Consider the following 16155-nt stretch of genomic DNA (forward strand, 5'->3'; position numbering starts at 1 on the left):
TTGCTGGATAGAGATATTTGCATTTGTGGTACCTTGAACCATTTCAGGTATGTTGTAACTGAAACTGGAAAAGCTGGTGTTCATGCTGCCTGTCAATACCAGACCCAATAAGCAGAGATAGGGATTGAATCTTTATGGGCGCTTTATTCAGATGGTTGGCAATCTGAGAAAACAGCAGGTTTGTACCCTAACAGACCATCTTAAATTCCATTATAAATGGACGCTTTTTATAAGGAGAAGAAAAGTGTAGGTAAGGGGTTTGGAATTCAGGGAAAAAGTTTATCAGATAAAAGCTGCAGCATTCTTTCATCTATGCCCTGGGCAGTGGCCTTTGTGTTCTGGACAATGGTGTGGTCCTCCTGCAGCAGAAAGGTGGAACTGCTTATGGTCTGGAGTCAAGGTGAGTCATACCTTTAGTTCCTGAAACAATAGATTTTACATACATTGATTACTAAGGTTAATAGCTATTACCTGAAACTAAACTTTTTCCTACATTTGAGTCCCTTATCATAACAAAGTGGAAAGATGAGTTGTGACTTATGGGTGAAAACCTCCAATTAAAAAAATAAAGACTAGTCCAAAAAAGAAATGTGTGAAATGTGACTTTATAGTTGGGAGGTTGGGTTTCACTGGGAGAAACTAGTGTAATCCTTTGCACTTGTTTTTATTGTTTTTCTCCTTTTTAGTTCTAAAAAAAAACAGAGAATCTAGTTATATGGAGAAATTTTAGAGTATCTACTGAAGTAGATACTTGAGATCCTTTACCCCGTGAGACAACACCTAAGAAATCTGAATAACATTGGTTAAATGTTGGTGGGATGTTAAAAACTTTAAGTCTTACTATTGTTTGGGGGAATTCTCAGCTAGGGTGAAGCAAAATGAAAATACCTATAACAAAAACAATTCATGGTTCAGCCATTAGAAAAATAGTAACTAAAAATTTTATTGTGCCATTACTATGTGCTGGGTACTTGACATAGCTTATTTTTCCTATGTTTTCAAAATTAAATATTGTATTTTGATTCAGTTTCAAATCTATAGAAAAGTTGAAAAAAGAGAACATATCCTTTGCTCAGAGACCTCATTGAAATTTCACCATTTATCTCAGTAATATTCTAGCAAAGAATTCAGTCCAGGGATGATGCTTTGTACCTGCTCATTGTGATTCTCTAGTCTCTATCAACCTGCTACAGTTCCATAGTCTTTCCTTCACTTTCATGACCTTGATGTTCTTGAAGATTATAGGATAGTCCTTTTGTAGTACATCCTTCAAGTTGGGCTTGTGTTATGATCCCTCATGATTAGAATCAGCAGGTGAGGTGTTCCTACTGCATCCTTTTGAGAGGTACATGATTTACTAGTTGTGTTAACTTTGTTCACTTGATTAAGGTGATGTCTACCGAGTTTCTCCACTGTAAAGTCACTTTTGTTCCTTCGTAAGTAATAAATATTTAGTGGGAGGATACTTAGAGACTATATAAAAATCCCATTCCTCACCTCATGTTCAACCATAAAACATAACATCATTAATGTTTCTTTGCTAAATTGTTATTCTGATGATGGCCAAGTGGCAGTTCTCTACTCTCATACTTTCTACAATATTTATTATTAGTTGCCTTTCTATGAGAAGGAAGAACTTTGTCATTCATTCATTTGTTTGTGTATATTGTTTTTTATTTTATACCCATGTGGACTCATGGATTCCCATTTTATTCAATGCGTTATAAGTTACTACTATGGTGATCTATTTTGATGATTAGTTGGAGCCCCTTCAGGTTAGTTTCTATATTTTTTTTCACAAGCCTTCAGCATTCTTTGAGTATTCTTTACCTTCTGGTATGACAAGAAAGTCTCGGTTCATCCTGTTCTTATCCTAATCCATACTTAGAATTGGCCAGTTCTCTAAGGAGTCCTGGTTCCTTTCAGTGGGGAGCAGTGTTTGGAAGCCAAGTCTGGACACTAGATATGCTCATTGCTGTTGTGATATTGTAACAGAACCCCTGGACTACTCTGATTGAAACAGAACCCACAGGCTGTTTAGTTAGGGGCCCAATTGTCTGCCGCCAGAATTATAACTCTCAATACCAGAGTTTAGTGAAAAGAAAAAGAACTGTTTATTTAACAGTTATATAGATTTAGATTATTTGCAGATTCCTGCCGTTAAGTCTTATGTTCTTTAAAATACCCACAAACACATAGTTCTGCCTCACCCTACCAAACCTGGTTAGTTAGAAATACCGTTTCCCTGCTTCCTAGACACAGTTCAACTACCGGTAGTGGCCAATCATTCAATTATGATTGGGGAGGTCTTTCTATGTTGTGGTGCCTGCCAGCTTTCAATGAAGAACCACGTGGATTCTCAGCCTCCTTGTAAACTGCCTTCTCAAAGCTGCATGGTGTTTCCCTCTCAAAACAGCATGGAGAACCTTCTCAAAACTGCATGGAGAACCTCTTCACCAAGTTGCATAGAGACAGTCCTTCTTAAAGCAGCCTGGAGAGCCCCCGCTAAAATGTTCGCAGCTGCCTTTTAAATCCCTGACTGTGTCCTCTGATGCAGTGGGTGTGGTAACCAGTTCTGACCATTCAAAGAACATTATGCAGGCTCTGTAAGCTCTTTCAAATACCATCCCATGGTCCAAGACCCCTCCTATCTTCCTGGGCCCTGGAAGCATCAAAGCCATTTGCATAACAAAGACACTAGCCACTAGCCCCAGGCTTGCAAAGGCATCTTAAAAGCTGCTTCCTTTTACCCATCCCCCAGCTGCAAGCTTGGGGGGGTTTTGGACACCCCCATTCTGTAACAATATTGCCATTTCCAGGTTCTTTTAGAGCACTGAGGTAGGTAATGTATGCACGTGTGTACGTACAGGGTGAGGCAAAAGTAGGCTTACAATTGTTCATATAGAAAATAATAAAATAAATAATATAAGAATAAACTGTGTTTTGTGTATGCACAACTATAAACCTATTTTTGCTCCTCCATGTATGTATATGGATATGTCTATATATGTATACATACTGTCTTACTCTGTTCAGGCTGCTATAACAAAACATGAGAGATTGGATAGCTTATAAACAACAGAAATTTATTTCTCACAGTTCTAAAGGCTCATAATCCTTTACGGGGGTGCCAGCATGTTCAATTGAGTGCATCTTTCTAGACACAGACTTTTCATTGCATCCTCACATGGTGGAAGGGACTAGGGAGCTCTCTGGGGTCTCTTTCATAAGAACATTCATCTATTCATGAAGGATTCACCCTCATGAGCTAAGTACTTCCCGAAGTCCCCACATTCTAACACCATCACATTGGTCATTGCCATTTCAACATATAAATTTGGTAGGGACACAAATCTTCCGACTATAGCACACACATTCATACCTGTATTTATTTCAGTATACCATGTACAAAATGTTGTATTTCTGCTGCTACCTTCAATTCCAGTCCAACACCACAGGCTCTACTCTAGCTGTCCCCCTTCCACATTGTGTCTCCCTTCTCTGGCAGCGAGGAACCAGCTCCCATCATCCAGACTCCTAAATGTAGCCAGTTTTCTGGTGCCACCCACTGTGGCCTCCTTGCACACTGGCTCCAACTCTCATTGAGGTCTGACTGCCCCAAGCTGCCTATTTCATTTTGGACTTTTCTCATGGCTTTCTGATAAAGGAAATAAAAAAGCAATAAATATTTCCTTAAAGAAGTTAAGAGAAAGGGGAAAATGGGAAGAAAGAGAAGTAAGAAGAGAAATTACAAACCTAATAATGGAAATGTTACATTTAAACCTTACTATAGTCTTCATTTCAAAGAAGTTGAGGACTTTTGCTCCATTTTACATAGGCTGAGAAAACTGGTTGCTTTATCAGCTAATAATTGATGAAGCTGGATTAAACCCAGGAAGTTGACCCCTGGCCTTCAGAATCAACCATGATAGGCTACAGCCTTTTATCCTCTTGCCCTTGCCGTTATCTACATCCTGCATTTAATACATTTCTTCATTAGTCTATGTGCTTACCCTGGTTGAAATTGCTTAGCACCTAACGCACAAAGTTTACTCCAAGTGGTAGAACTAATATAAACAGGGAATTACATTATTACAGCTCCATGTGGTGTTATAATTACATCAGAATGCAGCTCAGTCACTGGCATGTCGGATGCGCCACACTGTCGCCATATTTGCAGATGTTCAGTCTTACTTTTATTAAGCATGACAATGCCCAGAAGGATCCATTTTCTCTGATTATCCTCAAATGGAGAAGAATATTAAAAGGCAGGATAATTAAAAATATATGCCCAAACAAAGGATGTGTCTACAATTCCTTTTCTTGTGCTTTGAAATAGTTCAAATTTCTCAGCTGGCTCTCGTGCACAGAGCACTAAAAGGATGTCTTAAATTTAGACATATGTCTTCATTCTGTTTAATGTGCCAGAACAAAAACATAGCTTGAGACCACCATGAATTGAAGTCTAAGTGCTGGAACACTAGAGAGCACTCGTATTTCCACAGGGCTAAATGTCATCATAGAGTTTGTGATTGCACTTTCCCCTATGAGAACATAGCCTTCTATTTTTAAATTTTGCCTCTTCTAATTCTATGCCCATATTCCTCTTTAAGTCCGCATAAAGGTTTTCTTTTATTTGATGCAAATTCAGAGAATTCAAATCATACTCCCAGTGATAGTGATGCTTTTATTAGAACAAGGGGAAAAAATCCCATTGCTTTCATACACGGTAAAAGACCTAATCAATATTTAAAAATATTTTTTAGAGGATGAAAACTACTACATAAATTTATTAGAATATTTCCAGGTTTGACTGTATTTGAAAACCCTTTAAGAAAAGTAAACACATGGGTTTGTATGAGACAGGTAAGTTTCCCATATATGATATGCCAAGTGATTCTAGTGGATTGGTATTTAGGATTTTGATGAAAATAATATGGCAATAAAAATATTGCCAAGAAGATCCCACCTTTTAGTCTTACCAACCTGATTTGTACCAGTAACCCATCCCTGATTGCAGGACCATGAGATTCTCAAACCTTAGGAAAGTTTCTTTTGGGGTAGACTCAATCTGGAATGTCTTCAGCAAAGAAACTTGAAATTATGTGATATCAGCAACTGTTGAAGTAATTAAGTGAATGTACCTATTTTTAAATAAAAAGGGGGAGGAGGGAATGGTATTTATCTTAACACATTTGAAAGAATGTCATGTAAACAAAATACTCAATTTTAGAATGGCTCAAGTATGTAGAATGTCACAGATGGAATTCATGAAGATATAAAATCAATATAAGGAAGGTCTTTTTTATGACAGAAGCTGCCCAAAGGTAAAATGACCTAATAAGGTGGAAAGTCTGCATCACTAAAGGAGTTAAAGAGAATATTGCCATTAGCAATGACATCATTGAGCAACGCTTCTCAAAATGTAATGTGCATATGTATCACCTGGGGTCTTGTTGAAATGCAGGTTCTCATTCTGTGGGTCTGGGGTGGGGCCTGGATCCTGCTCTTAGGTGATGTACATGCTTTTAGACCACAGACCGCTCCATAAGTAGCAAGGTCACAGAGAAAATTAAAAGCATGAAAAGTTTATTCCCAAGATACTAGGGATCTAAAGCTTAGCACAACATTGTGGAATAGTGATGTGAACTTGATTTGATAGGAATAGGAGGTAAATAAAAAGTAAATGAAGAAAATCTAGAAATCACCTCATTGCTACAGCTCCAGAGAAACATGGGGCAACAACAGAAAGGAATACCCCTGGGAGCAGCACAGGCCTAACGTGAGGTGAAAACCTTCCGTGAGAGAAACTTATTTGGTGAGAGTGAAGGAAACTGACAGCACTGAGAGCCACGTACAGTTTAGAAAGAGCTTCCAATCAAATCCATGCACTCAGTGATTTGCCATAAAAGCAGCTGAGATGGTCCAATTGGGCAGATGTTAAAATAGGGAGCTGATCTTCAATGGCAGGTCTTTCCAGACAGTTTGCTGTCCTTATGTGAAAATGAATGTCATTATTGCGAAATTCTGAAAATCCTGGCTTGAGATGGCAGAAGTCCTTGTCCCAGATAGGCTCTCATCATCATTGGCCACTTAGTGGCATTCCCTGATGGTTCAAGAGGAACAAGTAGCCAGGATTGTCCTTGTAACATGTCCACCCAGAGACCAAATGCAACTTCCTTAAGAACAACTTCCCTCTTAAAAGATCGTTTCTTTTGCCTTATAGCAGTGTTATAGAACTGAAAAGCCTTGGGAACACATACGTCTCTGATTATCTAGAGTTTTCTATTGCTCTTAATTAGCATGTCTGCCAAAAGTCCAATGTGATCATTTAGATGCGGTAATAACATAACAAGTTCTTCCCAAACACTAATGCTGTTTCCAGAACCTAGCTCTTCTCCAAATTGAGGATGCCTGCATTCATGTATATGCCCTTCTGTATTTATTATTTCAGTTCACAGTTTAATATGAACTTTCACAAAATATGTGTTAACTTTAAAAGGATGACTGGATAACTCATTGCTTTAGGGATTTTCATAGGTCCTTGGTGTCTCATTGAGGTTGAATTTAGCTATCTGGTCTGTCCAAAGAGAGGCCTCAATCTCTTGGCATTAACACACGCCTCCTATATATTTTTTAAAGCAGCATTTCAAATTTAAATGCTCAACTCAAAATTATTAGACTTCTTTATTATAAAAAAGTAATAATAAAATGTAAAGAAAAACTATGTAGTTTCCTTAAACTATCATCTCTGAAGAGAAGCAATGTGTTGAATATGGTGCAATTCTTCACTTGATGACTAGATTAAAACAGACAGCGATGTTGGCTCTTTCACTTCTTTAATTTAAAACAGTGAAATAGTTACAGAGATGTCAACTAATAGTGGATGATCTTTCAAAATTATATTCACTTGGTGTAGACAGGTGTGTGTTAAATTTGAAGAGTTCAAAGAACAGTAGTGAAGATGAGTAAGGATGGAAAATAAGACTGATGATAATGAAATAATTGGGGAAGAGGTAACTTGAAACAAAAGAATGACAAAAAATTTAGATATTTAAAAATATTTTCTAAATTACTGTGATTATTGTAGAACATTTGAGATATCTTGAAAAGCATAAATGTAAAAAAAAATTACAAACCATCTAAACCAAGAAAGTTTTTTTTTTGATGTTGCTATAAAAACAAAAAGTAAGATTTTAAGCCATGTATGCATGTATATATTTAACTTACAGTTTACATTCATTATTAGTTTGTATTAGTTTCAGGTGTAAAGCATAGTGGCTAGAAAGTCATATACTTTACCGCATTTTCTCTTCAATATATCTACCCGGTGTCCTAATATTATTGACTATATTCCCTATGCTATACTGTACATTGCCATGACTATTTTGTAATACTGATTTGTACTTCTTAATCTTTTTACCTTTTTTCACCCAGTCCCCCTTCCCCTCTCCCTTTTTGTAACCATCGGTCTGTTCTCTGCCTTTTTCAATTTTGTTCGTTTATTTATTTTGTTCTTCAGATTCTACATATAAGTGAAATCGTATGGTATTTGTCTTTCTTTGACTGATTTGTTTTACATAGCATTTATGATGTTGCAAATGGTAAAATTTTATTCTTTTTTATGGCTGAGTAATATTTCATTATATATATGTACTACCACTTTTTTATCCACTCTTCTATTGATAGGCACTTGGGTTGCTTCCATATCTTGGTTATTTTAAAGAATATGACAATGACCATAGGGGTGCATATAATCTTTTGAATTAATATTATATATTGAGGTTCTTCAAATATGTTCCCAGAAGTGGAATTACTGGGTCATAAGACAGTTCTATTCTTAGTTTTTTGAGTAAACTCCATATTGTTTTCCACAGGGGCTGCATGAATCTGCATTCCCACAAACAGTGCATGAGGGTTCTCTGTTTTCCACATCTTCACCAGCACTTGTTTGAGGATTTATTGATGGTAGCCATTCTGATGGGCATAAAGTGACATCTCATTGTGATATTTACTTGCATTTCTGTGATGATTAGTTACTAGTGACATTTAGCATCTTTTCATATGTCTATTGGCAAGCTGTATGTCCTCTTTGGACAAAAGTCTATTTAGGTCCTCTGACCATTTTTTAATTGAATTTTTCTTTGGTGTTGCATAGTATGAGTTCTTTATGCAATACATTTTGAATATTAACTTTTATTCAATAAATCAAGAAACTTTTTAAACAAGGGTCCCAAGGATGTATATAGTATAATGTGAAAAAACAAAAAATCATGGGTTGATACTGAGCAAGATATAGATTAGTTTTAAAGATAGAAATAAAACAACCTTTTATAATGAATGGTTTTTGTTTGCTTGCTTTTGGTTTTTGACATTAAGGGCTAAATTTTATGAAATTATTATTTTTTAAATGTGATAAGTTAAGATGTTTTATCAGCCTTGGTATTGAAGAAAGACCTGAATAATTTCCAAAATGATACATTTGGAATCCCCATTATTAGCAATCTTGTTGTAGTTCAACTACCTATATGTCTATAAAAAGACCACGTGCCTGAGTTATTTTTGGGTTCTTTTCACTACATCTTGATATTTCAATCTGGTTTGGGGGACTGGAGTTGATAAGCTTACAATTCCTTATTTTTTGAGGTGTGAGTCAAAAGTTCCTCGGCTTAAGTGCTTCTAGTCAAGTTTTAAGGGAACTTATAGAGGTTTTTCCCTTTGAATGCTTTGCGACTGTTTTCACTTTAACACATAACTCAATTAAATATAACTCAGTATTCTAGCCCTTTGCAGATCTATCTGATGCCAAATAAAGAGGACAGGGATGTGTTAATAATTAGGCTAGCAAACACATGTGTTTTCTAGAAAGACCTCTTATAAAAATATTCACTTTCAAATATTATACTTTATATCTACATCCCAATGAGGTGACATATAGTCCTTAAAATGCTTACTTAATCCATTGTCTTACAAGACTAATTTTATGAGTTATACACATTCCTATAATTTCAAAATATATGTCAACTTTAGACATTTTTATCATCCATATTACTGGTTTAAAATGAGGGGGAGGGCACAGATCTTACATTAAACCTCTGCCTAAGACGTGTTTGGATGCTGTTTAGGTATATGGTACTTACTTCTTTTAGAAAATATTTTATAGCCAATAAGTAGAAAGAAAAATGCAAAGTATCAGGTGGTCCAGTTAAAACTGGGCTAATTATAGTGATCTGATGATTTAAATGTGTTTTTATTTGTATAGGGTTAAAATATGCATGGATCATATTGTATAATATAGATTTATTAGGCAATTAAAAAATATGAATCTAATTTAGAGTCCTGTGACAGATATTTGGGATCAAAACAGAATGACAGATCCTAGGCCTTCAGGGACCTGATAATCAGGGAAGCAGGATAACTAGAGAAAATGTAACATCATCAACTAGCAGATTTGCAGAGATGAAGTGGGTATATTTTCAATGTAGTCCAAGGACTTAGTATTTTGGAGTATTGTGTCATATTTTAAGAGGACATTGACCAGGAAAAATATGTTTTGGGGTTGGAAGGTTGATATCAAAATGAAGTTTTGAATAGAAACTGATTCTACTTAACCTAGAAAAAAGTTGGAATTAGAATGACTAAATAACTATACATAGGATGCCTTCCCATCAGGGCCTCATTTCCTAGGAAATTATGATGTTCTATTTTTTTTTTCCCTGAAGGGTAGACAGATTTTGATGACTATGTTTCTATCATGTGTGATATTTATTCCCACAAACCATAGCTGATTAGATAATGAATGAGCACTTTCAAATCTATCAGGTTAAGAGTAAAATATGTTCTCCAGACTTAAGTGCTGGTAACTCGTTTCCAACTGGTAGGATAAAATTTGCTCTCCTTTATCTTGAGTTAGCTTCCCTGAGAAGCAGATATGCCTTGGATGAGCCCCCTGCCCCAGTACAGCTGTTTAATTCTAGGATTCCATACCTTCTCCCTGATTATTAGAACAGGGATTTGTTTAGAATTTATTATCTTCTAAATCAGTTGTTTTCAAACATGGGTAAACCACGGAAAAACCTGGAGGGTTTGTTAAAACACTGATTACTGACTGGGCCACACATTCAGAGGTTTTACTGATTCAGTAGATCCGGGTCAGAGCTGGAAAATTTGCATTTCCCAGGAGGCTGCTGCTGCTGCTCCAAGAACTGCACTTTGGGAACCACTGCAATTTGTCTAGACTTTTTTTTTTTTTTTTTTAAATTCTCACACCAGCCCTGTGAACTAGGGATAATTATTTCCTCCATTTTACAGATGAAGAGACAGGTGTTCAAATGTTAAAAGAAATTTGCTTCGAATTACAGAGATTCTAGGACACAGAGCTGAAGTCCACTCCCATGTCATCTGCCTCCAGAGACAATAATGGAGCATGAGCTTGCCTTATAGATTTGCTGGTGTCCCAAGTCCCTTAGAATGGAGTGGGAGTGCCTGTTATCAATTGACAGTTGGCACCCTACATCTGGCCTTGCTCTTGTTCACTGCCCTCCCCCAACTCATATCGTAAATCCCTATTTTAAAATCTAGTACCTGAGCCATATTTATTTCTGCTACAATCCTGAAACACTTGCTTAGGAACTTCTAGCTGCCATCACCAAGGCTGCCTAGCAACCTGGCTATTTCCTAAAATATTCACCTTTTTTCTTTTTCTTTTTTTTTTTTTTTTGGTCAATACATGGCATCATGACTGGCAACCTAGGTATTGATTTTATTTCTTTGGAAATGAATTAGACTCTAACTTCTCCTTCAGCCTATTACAGATGAGTATGATGGTTATAAAGCAGAAAAGAAAGTAGGATTTTTAAAATATTAGTGTCTGTTTAGCTTTACACAGGGAAGAGGGGATCTGGTTGAGCCACAGGGCTGTTTTGGTCTGTAAAACTGTTTTAACAAAGTACCTATTGGACTATCATGCTTAGGTTGGTACCATTGTCTCTGTAGATTATCTTCTATCTTTTGTTCTGTTTCTAGATGAATCAAATTATCTGAATTTAGACTTTAACTTGGTTTTCTCAGCTCCTGGCACTTTTTGTTGCTTCTAAATTGTCAATGAATGAGTGTTCTATCTACCTTGGAAAGATTTATGTGGCTGATGTAATTAGTATGGCCCCACTTAGGAGTTTCTTCCCCCAAAGTTAATTAGTACATCTATTGACTTTCTAGATTATAAATGATAATAATTTTTGCTGGCATAAATCAATTTTCTATGTTCTGATTTAAGAAATTATCATATATCTAATGAGTTGATGCCCAGATTTTATTCCCAGTAATAACCCCTTTCAACAAATTGCTATTCATTAAAACCATCTAAATCAAGGAGCAAGTCTTAACCCTGGTACATGAGAATTATCTGGGAAGATTTTTTTAAATTGTGGGTGCTGGGTTTAATTCTAGGATTTTTAAAAGTAATTAATTAATTTAATTATTTACATTTTTTTCCGAGGAAATTTTGACTTGATCTGGGCATTGATAAAGCTCCGCAGGTGATTTGAATGTGCAGCCAGGGATGAGAAACACCCCTATAGAAGATCACACAGATCACTCCTACCTTGTTTGAAAATAGTAATTATGCTTAGTATTGGTGCTGCTAAATTTTGGTTTAGAGAAGTGTAAGCAATTATGGTGTTTTTTTGTTTTGTTTTGTTTTTGTTTTGTTTTCCTGGAGAGGGCCTGATTAATGCTTGTTTTTCATGACAAAATAACTCAGCAGTGCCCTCACCAGTGTGGCTCGGTTGGCTGGATGTTCTCCTGTAAAGCAAAAGACTTGTGGTTTAATTCCTCTTCAGGGCACATGTCTAGATTGAGGGTTCGATCTCTGTTTGGGAGGCAACCAACTGATGTTTCTCTCTCACATTGATGTTTCTCTCCCTCTTTGTCTCCCTCACTTCCCCCTCTCAAAAACTAAGTAAATATAATCTTAAAAAAATAAACTCCGTTTTATGATGATGTAGTTCAAAAAAATTTTTTGGGGGGGTGCCTACCCAAGGGCCTGGAAAAAGTGACAGACACATGTGACTCTCTATCGCCACCTGGTGGGAGATACAGAAAATATGTACTAGGAAGAGAATTTTAAATTATAAGAACCCAATGAAGTTACAATGATGACCACCTCTCTGACTGAGGTTAACAAAGATCCACAAGCCAGACTGAATATTAATCAATCCTTTTTCTGATTTTTTTCTAAGACACTAGTTTTTATATTATTTTAAACTTATCAACTAGGTAACGCAGAAAATGGTCTTTTATTCCCCATTGTACTTCCTTGCTGCATGAATTAATTGTTGAAGTGTGACTAATGTCAGTTGGCAGTTCTCTGGAAGGATTTCTACTGAGTGAGAATAACTGTTCTTTTCAGTTATTAAAAAACAAGTGCACTGACCATATGATAAAACATGCATTAACTATGATTAACTTCAAAATTACCTGCTTCCAAGTATCAGTTACTGCTGACCAGTTATCAACTGAAGCTGTAATGTTGCTTCATAAATAGCATAAATGGCCATTTTTGAATGCTTATATATTCAATTCACCAGCTATGTCACATTAATGAAATAATTCAACCTTTCTGCCCCTCAGTTTCTCTGTAAAATGGGAAGAATACTTACATGAGTTGCATAGCCAATGTCTAGCCCATGGTAACTGGTCAATGAATTAATTATTACTAATATAGGCTATGGAAGCTGCTCATATTTAGGTTGTAAATGGAGAAAGTAACATGAGTTTCCAAACAACATTATATATATATATATATATATATATATATATATATATATATATATATATGTATGTATACTTTTAAATTGTTTTTCTATTACAGTTGTCCCATTTTCTTCCCCCATTGCTCTCCCCTGCCCTGCCCAATCCCCCCTCCCACAGTCAATCCCCACCCTGTTGTCCATGTTCCATGAGTCATTTATACTAGTTCCTTGACTAGACCCTTCCCCTTCTTTCCCTCCTCTTCCCATCCCCCCTCTCCTCTGGTCACTGTCTGTCTGTTTCTTGTTTACATGCCTCTGGTTCTATTTTGCTCATTTGTTTGTTTTGTTCATTAGTTTCCCATTTTAGGTGAGATTACATGGTATTTGTCTTTTGCCACCTGGCTTGTTTCACTAAGCATAATTCTCTCCAGTTCCATCCATGTTGTCGCAAATGGCAGGAGTCCCTTCTTTCTTTCTGCTGCATAGAACTCCATTGTGTAAATGTACCACAGTTTTTTGATCCACTCATCTACAGATGGGCACTGAGGCTGTTTCCAGCACTTGGCTATTGTAAACAGTGCTGCTATGAACATAGGAGTGCATAGGTTCTTTTGAATTGGTGTTTTAGGGTTCCCAAACTATTTACATTTTGCTTGTTTTTATTATATATTGATCACCTAAAAGCATGGACTCTGCAGTTACATGGCTGTGTTCTAGTGTACTCTGCTGATTAGCCTGGGTACCTTGATTGCTTTCTCTGTCTCAGTATTTTCATCTATAAAATGGGAATACTAATTACACCTACCTCATGACCTTTAAATGTGTTATTATATATAAAATTGCTTAGAATAGGGCTTAACACATGGAATATTTTCAATAAATATTAGCTGTTGTAGTAGTTACCTGTGCTATTGTTATTACTATTGTTTATCAAATACTGTGTTAGGTTCCAAGATACTAACATTGTCTGAAATTACTAAATAGCTTAGTAGTATATTAAAAAAAGAATATGCTGAAAATTTTAAATTGCCTTTAAATGTACTAGCAAAAATAAGCAAAAAAATTAACTGCATATCAATATAACTTTTTTGGCAAATTAATTTAGGAAGTCTTTCATTATTTACCATCTCTTCTTTTAGCTACAATATATGCTAGTTACAATTTCTTAAATGGAAATCAGTTTTTGGAGTCTGAATCTGCCAATCTTTTTCTCCTTCTGTCCCCTCTTTGTCCCCCATTACCTGCTGATAAATGATTTTAAACAGGGTGAACTGAAGATAGACTGATAGCATTCTGGAGGAAACAGAGGGATATTAAGGCCTTGAGAAACCCATAATTATGTTTCGGTAATCTCTTCTTCTTTCTTAAAGTTGACATTTATTCCACAGTAGCTAAAAATCTAGGAAACCATTTAGTATTTAATTTTTAGTTTAATATTTAAATTCTATTTAAGGTCAAACTCAACTGTTGTTGTTTGTTGTTGATATACATATAATATAGTTTGTTTGTTTGTTTGTTTTTGGTCTAATGGGATCTATTCAAATATGTAACCTTTAAATTTATATATTAACCTCATTAAAACAAAACGTGCATGTAATTTTATGTTTAAAGATTCCAAATTAAAAATCTGAACAGAGAAAGGAATTTCACATGAAGTTGTTAGTACATTTTGTAATATTTTTTCTATGTTCTAGAATACAGAAAACCCATACTCAAAAGCCAGTTACTGAAAAGAAAATGTTTTTGTTTAATTTATTTTGTTACCTTTGATCAAAATATCACTCACAGCTTCCAGATTCATCTTATTTTTTTTTTTTTTTTTTTTTACGAGAACTTTTAGTAATCATCCAGCAGTTTGGCAAGTTTAGGACCTTGAGGATTCAGTTATCATTCTGGAGTTCATTCTTATTAACTCTTCTTGGTTCGAATAATTGTTACTTATTTCTTTTCTTATATTATTCAAAGAAAGCTGTAGCTATTGACGAATAAAGACAATGATCTTTTATTTTCTTACCATGGGCAGAAAAATATTAAAATGTAGACAACTATATGTTCCCATCATGAGTTAAACCATCTAAATGGTATTTTTACATAACTGAACTATATATGAAGGAAATTGGGAATTATATTCCAATGGTAATAACTACTATTACAAAGTACCTGTATAACTATATGCTTTTATTCTCACAAACAAATGTTAGCAAAGAGGTATTTCAACCCAAACACTATACTTTTTCCCTGTGAAGTATTCAGTAAAAAGCAATGTGATAATTACTCATAGTTGCCCTATAAGAAATAGTAATATACAAAATGCATTAGTAGTGAATTTGTTGTTAAAGGTATTTTAAAGTTTATAGTTATTATGTTGTACAAATGTCCTTTGCAATATGACCCGGGGATAAGTTGCTTACCTCTTACCACTTGATTAACTCTGATATTTCCTTATATCAGGTATTATGCTTTTTATTTCATCACAATGACTAGATATTCAGAGCTAAATATTACACTCAAAACACTTAGCCTAGATATTTGCTTCTGGTGTATTTAAGAACATTTTAAATTTTAATTTTGACTTTAACAATCTTACTTTATATGTCTTGTATTAAAAAGCCTCCAATTCTTTCTGAAAGTAGGAATATATAATAAAATAGGAGAATTAATTCTTAGAGTGGCCAAAGTGTTGCTATTTATAAGATCACAAACATCTTGGAAAGGTTTACATGGTGCATTCTGACACGTGCAATAACTTCTTAACAAAGGACTGAACTGTATTAGAAAAGCGTGTGTTTTCAACAATCTTTCCTACTTCAACCAGGAAATTTATTAATCTATGAATAATCAAAAGACTGAAATAGTGAATCTCAATTCTTATTTTTCTGTTGGTATCAAGACTGATATATATATAGTATGAGACTAATCATCTGCCCTTTGAAATGAGTTGTGTAATGATCGTAAGAACCACTTGTCTTATGAAAAAATATACTAAACACAGGTTAAATGCTAAACGGGGAAAGTAGATATTCATTTATTATAGAAGTGTTTAAATATTATTATGAAAATTGGATTCATAGATTCCTAGTTATTATGAATTTTGGATTCATAGATTCATAAAGTATTTCAACAATGTTCTTGTCTGGCAGATGCTTACAGGATGAGGTGATTTGCCTATAGGTTTTCAAGCTCATGATCCAGGCACTCGTGAGGCTAGGAATTTGAATTTCTAGTACAATGCCCTGGTATACCGTAGTAGTTAAGAGAGTGGACTCCAGGACAAATTATGTAATATAGCTTAGCCTGAGTTTCCCTAGATGTAAAATAGAAGCATTATATCTGCATAATGGAGCTATAATCAGATAATGTATGGCAAGTGCTTCACATAACCCACATATGGTAAACATGAAAT

Source organism: Furipterus horrens, unplaced genomic scaffold, assembly GCF_987537825.1.
Source record: "Furipterus horrens unplaced genomic scaffold, mFurHor1.1.pri manual_scaffold_5, whole genome shotgun sequence".
Classification (NCBI taxonomy): Eukaryota; Metazoa; Chordata; class Mammalia; order Chiroptera; family Furipteridae; genus Furipterus; species Furipterus horrens.